Source organism: Pongo abelii, chromosome 15, assembly GCF_028885655.2.
Source record: "Pongo abelii isolate AG06213 chromosome 15, NHGRI_mPonAbe1-v2.0_pri, whole genome shotgun sequence".
Lineage (NCBI taxonomy): Eukaryota > Metazoa > Chordata > Mammalia > Primates > Hominidae > Pongo > Pongo abelii.
This window is the reverse complement of record NC_072000.2, coordinates 23,031,568-23,038,275: the sequence shown is the minus strand read 5'-3', so window position 1 is coordinate 23,038,275 and position 6,708 is coordinate 23,031,568. Positions and strand designations below refer to the sequence as shown.

General features: G+C 43.5%; 1 long non-coding RNA gene across 2 annotated transcripts in view; it reads left to right on the top strand.

The window, feature by feature from the left end:
- The first annotated feature begins 116 nt into the window (after positions 1 to 116).
- Positions 117 to 6,708, top strand: part of LOC134760018 (uncharacterized) — a 37,018-nt gene continuing 30,426 nt past the window's right edge. Inside the window, exon 1 of one of the 2 annotated variants that reach the window (XR_010136929.1) lies at positions 117 to 302. This is a non-coding gene — a long non-coding RNA (uncharacterized LOC134760018). The remainder of the gene's footprint in view (positions 303 to 6,708) is intronic. The other variant, XR_010136930.1, reaches the window with a different exon arrangement.

The window sequence follows — 6,708 nt, the reverse complement described above, 5'->3', positions numbered from 1 at the left end:
TCATAGCATGAAAATAAAGTCCAATCAGAATAGGACTAGAGGTTTCTCTCATCCAATCAGAATATGTAGTCCAGGAACCTCATTTGCATAACCTCATATATAAAGCATGCAGAGGGGGCGTCAGGCCATTCCAGGCCCTTGTGTGGCTGCCTGCACAGCTGCTCCCAGCTACTCCGTGCCAGGCTTAGAGGACAAGGAGAAAGGGTAGTCACTTGGCACAGCTGGAGGCTGGAGCGTGTGGTACCACGGCTCGCCTCGCTGTGGTGGGTGCTGGCGACAGAGACGGCAGCTCGGCTGGAGTGGTAGGAGAGGGTAAATAGTTTTTGGGTAGATGGAGGGATAAAAGAGGGTGGTTAGCGGCAAAGGGAAAAGAGGATGGCGAGCAGGAGAGTGGGGAAAAGATGGTTGAAAATGTTTTTGGGTATCTGGGGGGTAAAAAAGGGTAGCATGTAGGAGGAGGAAAAAGAGGGTGGTGGTGGGGGAGACGGGGACAAGTAGGAAGGAGAGAAGGTTTGCAAAAAGACAATGGGGAGAAACACGGTGAGGAGAACAGAAAGACAGTGGGGAAAGAAAAGATGTGTAAAAAGATCTTGGGTAGATGGAGGTGGAAAAGGGTGGCACGTCTGAGGAAGGAGGGGAGGGTGCAGAGAGGGAGGGGGAAGAGAGAGAAGGTGGTGAGCAGGAGGGAGAGAAGATTTTGTGAAAAGTCGGTGGGGACAAGATGGTGGCGAAATATTTTTTTCAGTAGATGGAGGAAAAAGAGGGTGGTGATCAGCAGAAGAAAAAAGGGTGGCGAGTAGGAGGAAGAAGAGGGTTTTTCAAAAAGGGTGGGAAGAAAAGACAGTGGGGAGAAAAAAAAACTGGGTTTTTCAAAAAGGGTGGGAAGAAAAGACAGTGGGGAGAAAAAACAGTGGGGGAGAAGTTTTTGGGTAGATGGAGGAGAGAAAGGGTGGCAAGCGGGAGAGTGGAAGGAGGATTGGGAAAACGACGATGGAAAAATAGTTTTGGGGTAGATGGAGGGCGACAGGAAGGTGGCATGTAAGAAGAGGGGCAGGAATGGGGAAAAGAGGGTGGTGAGCAGGAGCAGGAGAAGGCTTTGCGAAGAGATGGTGAGGGGGAAAGGCAGTGAGGAAGAAAGTTTTTGGGTAGATGGGGTAAAGAGGGTGGTGAGCAGGATGGACAAAAGAGGGTGGCAAGCAGAGGGAGACAAGGTTTTGCCAAAAGACCATGAGGAAAAGACAGTGGGAAGAAAAAAGTTTTTCGGTACATGGAGGGGGAAAAGAGGGTGGCAAGTGGGAGAGGGGAAAAGAGGGTGGTAAGCGGGAGAAGGAAAAAGAGGAGGCGAGTGGGAGGGAGACAGGGTTTTGTGAAAAGATGGTGGGCAGAAGAGACAGATGGTGGGGAAAGGAAAGACAGATGGTGGGTAAAATGTGGGTAGATGCAGCGGGAAAAGAGGGTGGCAAGTGGGAGAAAAGAGGGTGGCGAGAGGGAGGAGGGAAAGAGTTGGGAAAAAGACGATGGGGAAAATAGTTTTGGGGTAGATGGAAGGCAAAAGGAGGATGGTAAGGATAGAGGAAAGAAGAGGGCGAGTGGGAAGGGGGAAGGCTTAGTGAAAAGACGGTGGGGAAATTTTTGGGGGTAGATGGAGGAAGAAAGAGGGTGGTGAGCAGGAGTGGGGAGAAGGCTTTGTGAAAAGACGGTGGGGAGATGTTTTTGCGTAGATGGAGAAGAGAAAGAAGGTGGCAAGGAGGAGTGGGGGAAAGACGATGGGGAAAAGAGTTTTGGGGTAGATGGAGGTTGGAAAAGCGGGCGGTGAGCGGCAGGAATGGGCAGAAGGCTTTGGGAAAATATGAGGGAAAAGTTTTTGGGTAGATGGAGGAACAAAAGGGGAATGAAAGCAGAAGGGAGAAAAAGAGGGTGTCCAGTGAGGGGGGAAAAGTTTTTGGGTAGATGGATGGCGAAAAAGGTGGTAAGCAGGAGAGTAGAGAAGGCTTTGCGAAATGACAGTGGGGAAAAAGACTGGGAAAAGTGTTTTTGGGGTAGATGGAGGAAGAAAAAGGGTGGCGAGAGGGAGAGGGCCAAAGGTGGTTGAGAAAAGAAGGTGGGGGACAAAGTTTTTGGGTAGATCTTTTTCTGAGTTTTAAATCAGATTATTTGTATTTTTGCTTTGAGTAGTTTGAGTTCTTTATATATTTTGTGTTATATTAACCCCTTGCCTGATGCATAGTTTGCAAATACTTTCTTCCATTCTCTGGATTGCTTCTTCATTCTATTGATTGCTTTCTCTACTTTGCAGAAGCGTTTAAGTTTAGTGCAATTGCATTTTGTCTGTTTTTGCCTTTTGTTGCTTGTGGTTTTAATGTGTATTTGAAAATCCCTTGTCCTAACCAATTTCACGATTGGTTAACTAACCAATAGTGGTTAGTTAACTAACCATAGCTAACATTTTCCTATGTTTTCTTCTCTAGTAGTTTCATAGTTTCATGTCCTACATTTAAATCTTTATTTTCAGTAGATGGTAAGATAACAGCCTAGATGTATTCTTGTACATGTGGGTGTTGGGTTTTCCTAGCACAGTTTATTGAAGAGATTGTCCTTCCCGAATGTGTGCTTTTGGTGCCTTTGTTAAAAGAGTTGACTGTAAAAGCTTGAATTTATTTTTGAGTTCTCTATTCTGTTTCATTTGTCTATGTCTGTCTGTCATTCGTCTATGTGTCTCTGTCTCTCTCTCTCTGTCTGTCCCCTACCTATTTTTTTTCTTTTGCCACTACCATGCTGTTTTGGTTACTAGATTTGTGGTATATTTTGAAATCAGGTAGTGTGATGCCCCCAGCTTTTTTCTTTTTATTCAAGATTCTTTTGTCTATCTCTGAGGTATTTTGCATTTCCATGTGAATTTTAGGATTTTTTTTTTTTTTTTTTTTTTTGAGACGGAGTCTCGTTCTGTCGCCCAGGCTGGAGTGCACTGGCGTGATCTCGGCTCACCAAAAGCACTGCTTCCTGAGTTCAAGCGATTCTCCTGCCTCAGCCTCCTGAGTAGCTGGGATTACAGGCGTGCGCCACCATGCCTGGCTAATTTTTGTATATGTAGTAGAGACGGGGTTGCACCATGTTGTTCAGGCTGGTCTCTAATTCCTGACCTCGTGATCCAGGCGCTTTGGCCTCCCAAAGTGCTGGGATTACAAGCGTGAGCCACCGTGCCCGGCGGTTTTTTTTTTTTCCTATATCTATGAAGAATCTCTTTCCTAATTTGACATGGATTCCATTGATTCTGTAGATCACATAGGGTGATACAGATATTTTAACGATATTCTTCTAGTGCTTGGACATGGGATATCTTTACATTTACTTGTGTCTGCTTTAATATCTTTCGTCTATGTTTTATAGTTTTAATTGTGGGATCTTTCGCCTTTTTGTTAAGCTTATCTCTAGGTATCTTTTTTGGGGGGCATTGGGTAACTATTGCAATGAAATAGCTTTCTTGATTTCTTTCTTAGGTGTTTCACTATTGGTGCATGGGTGTGCTACTCATTTTTATATATTGATATTGTATCTTGCAACTTTATGAAATTTGTTTATTATTTCTAGTAGGTTTTTTTGTGGAATCTTTAGGGTTCTGCATATGTATATGATTATGTCACCTGCAAACAGAGACAATTTGACTTCCTTTTATTTCCAATTTGGATGCCTTTTATTGCATTCTTCTATCTAATTCCTCTAGCTAGGACTTCTAGTACTGTGATGAATAAAAGTGGTAAAAGTAGCCACACTTGTTCCAGATCTTAGAAGAAGAGCTTTTAACTTTTCCCCATTGATTATGATGTTAGCTGTGGATTTGTCATATATGGACTTTATTGTGCTGAGATTAGTTCTACTGTTGAGGCCCTCTCATGCATTTTTCAGTTCATCAGTTGCATTTTTCAGCTTTGAGGTTTCTGTCACCTTTTTAAATTACTTCTATCTCTTTGTTAAATTTCTTTGATAAGTTTCTGAATTACTTCTCTATATTTGAATTTCATTGAGTATCCTCAAAACAGCCATTTTTACTTCCCTGTCTGGAGAGTCTCACATCTTTTTATTTTTATTTTTATGTTTTTTGTGAGATGGAGTCTTATTCCATCACCCAGCCTGGAGTACAGTGGCACAATCTTGGCTCACTGCAACCTCTGCCTCCCGCATTCAAGAAATTATCCTGTCTCAGCCTCCCAAATAGCTGGGACTACAGGCACCTGCCACCACACCCAGCTAATTTTTGTATTTTTAGTAAAGACGGGGTTTCACAATGTTGGTCAGGCTGGTTTCAAACTCCTGAACTCAGGTAATCCACCCACCTCAGCCTCCCAAAGTTCTGGGATTACAGGTGTGAGCCAACACACCCAGCCGAGTCTCACATCTTTAGCTCTGGTCACTGGTGACTCATTTATTTTTGGGTGAGGTCATATTTCCTTGAATGTTCTTAATGCTTTTGAGCATATGTTCATGTCTGGGAGTTGAATAAGTGTGTATTTATTCCAGTTTTTGCCGTCTGTTCTTGTTTGTGCTTGTCCTTTTTCAGTCTTCCAGAAATTCCAAGAAATTCAAGACTGTTGAGTTCCCCAAGCCTGTGGTCACTGCAGCTGTTACAGCACCAGAGGGCACCTTAAGCTCAGGTTCACTGTGACTTTTGCAGACTGAGGTCCCTGGTGGCCGTGACACACTTGGAGAAGATAAGGGAGGGATTCCCTGGGTTCCCAGGCAAAGTTCTTCATTCACATCCCTCTTCTTCCCCTTGCAATGAATCTGGGCACCAAGCTTTGTGGATCTGGGAGAAGTGTGATTTGGGCACTCTCATGGCCACTGCAGCTGGTACAGCACACCTGAAGCCCACAGCCTCCCAGACCAGAGCAGCACTGGGACTTGTCTGAGTCCTGTGGCCACTATTTTGCCTGACTGCTGCTGACTTATTTAGGTTTCTAAGCCAGGTTAGTCTGCTGGTGATGAAGCTGGCCTGGGTTTGGGTCCATCCCGCCAGGGTGGCAGAATTCCTTCTCCCTGCAGGGGGCTCTGTAGGTGTCTGGGAGCTCCTGCCTGGAATCAGGGCCACAGTGTTCTGCCTGATGCATCCACTGTGTCCACTGTGGTAGGGCTGATACTGGGTTCTCCTCTTTCTTGCATAGGGAAGGAATTCTCTCTGCACTGCACTGCCTGGAGTTGGGATTGGGGTGACACAGGCAGCCCTGTGGCCACCGCAGCTGATGTCACATAGGAAGCCCACAGCCTCCCAGACCAGCACATCGTTGGTTGTTGGAGCTCACCCGAGGACCAAAGTGACTCTGGCCTGCCTGCCACTGACATTTACTTGGGGCCTGAGGCCACTTGAATCAGCTAGTGATGAAGCAAGTCAGGACTCAGGTTTGTCCCACCGGGTTAGTGGATTGCCTTTTAGACCAGGTCATGTCTAAATGCTCTATGGGCACCGGCCTGGAATCAAAGGCCATGGGGTTCTGCCCAGTGCTGTCCTTTACTATAGCAGAGCTGGCACTGGGCTCCAAGGTAAAGTCCCATGGACCCTTCCTTGTCCCTCCTGCAAGAGGTGGACACATTCTCCGCACTGCACTGCCTGGGGTTGAGGGAGGGGCAGTGAAGGAACTGAAAGACTGTCTTTTCCCCTTCTTTAATGTGTCTTCTCTTGTTTTTAAGCTGAAACCAGGTTCTGTGATCTGTCACCTGCTTTCTTTAGCTCTTGTGAAGATATTATCTTGCTTGGATTGTTGGACTGTGGTTCAGTTTAATGTTCCCGCAGAGACGCAATCACAGAGATTCTATCCTCCATCTCTCGCTCCACCTCTTCTCATTTATTTAGTTCTTCTTCAATTTATTTCAACAATATTTTGGAGGTTTCAGAGTATGAGTTTTGAACTGCTCTTGTTAATTTCTAAATTTATTACTTGTTTTGTTGCTATTATAAATGGGATTGTTTTTTAATATCATTTTAAGGCAGTTCATTGACAGTATATAGAAATAAAATTAATTTTTAGTATTGCATCTATATCTGGAAACCATGCCAAATTTATTATTTTGAATACTATTTTACAAATTTATTAGAATTATGTATATATAAGAGATCATGCCATCTGTAAATATAAATAATTTTATTATTTTCTTTTCAATCAGGATGTTTTTAATTTTCTATTCTTTACTAACTACACCTCACTAGAATCCGTAGTATAATGTTGAGTAGAATTTGCAAGAGTGGACATTCTTGTAACTAATCCTACCAGGAAAGGATTCACCCTTTCATTGCAGAGTGTAATGATAGCTGTGGGTTTCATAGATAACTACCACTAGTTTCAGGAAGTTATCTTACTGTCCATAACTGGAGTGTTTTCATGATGAAAATGTGTAATATTTTCTCAAATGCTTTGTCTATTGAGATGCTCATATATTTTGGTCTTTTATTCTATTAATATGGTGTTTGCATTCATTGATTTTTCAAATATTAAATCAATGGTGCATTCCTGGGGTCAATCACATCTGCACACAGTGCATAATCTGTTTTATATGTTGCTGGATTCAGCTTGGCAGTATTTTGTTGAGGATTTTTGATTTTATAAAACAATTAAAGATACTGGTCTATATTGTTTTGTGATTCAGTTTTGGTGACAGTAATCCTGTTTGTAAAATGAATTGGGAAGTGTTCTCTCCCCTTTCATTTTCTGTAAGAGTTGG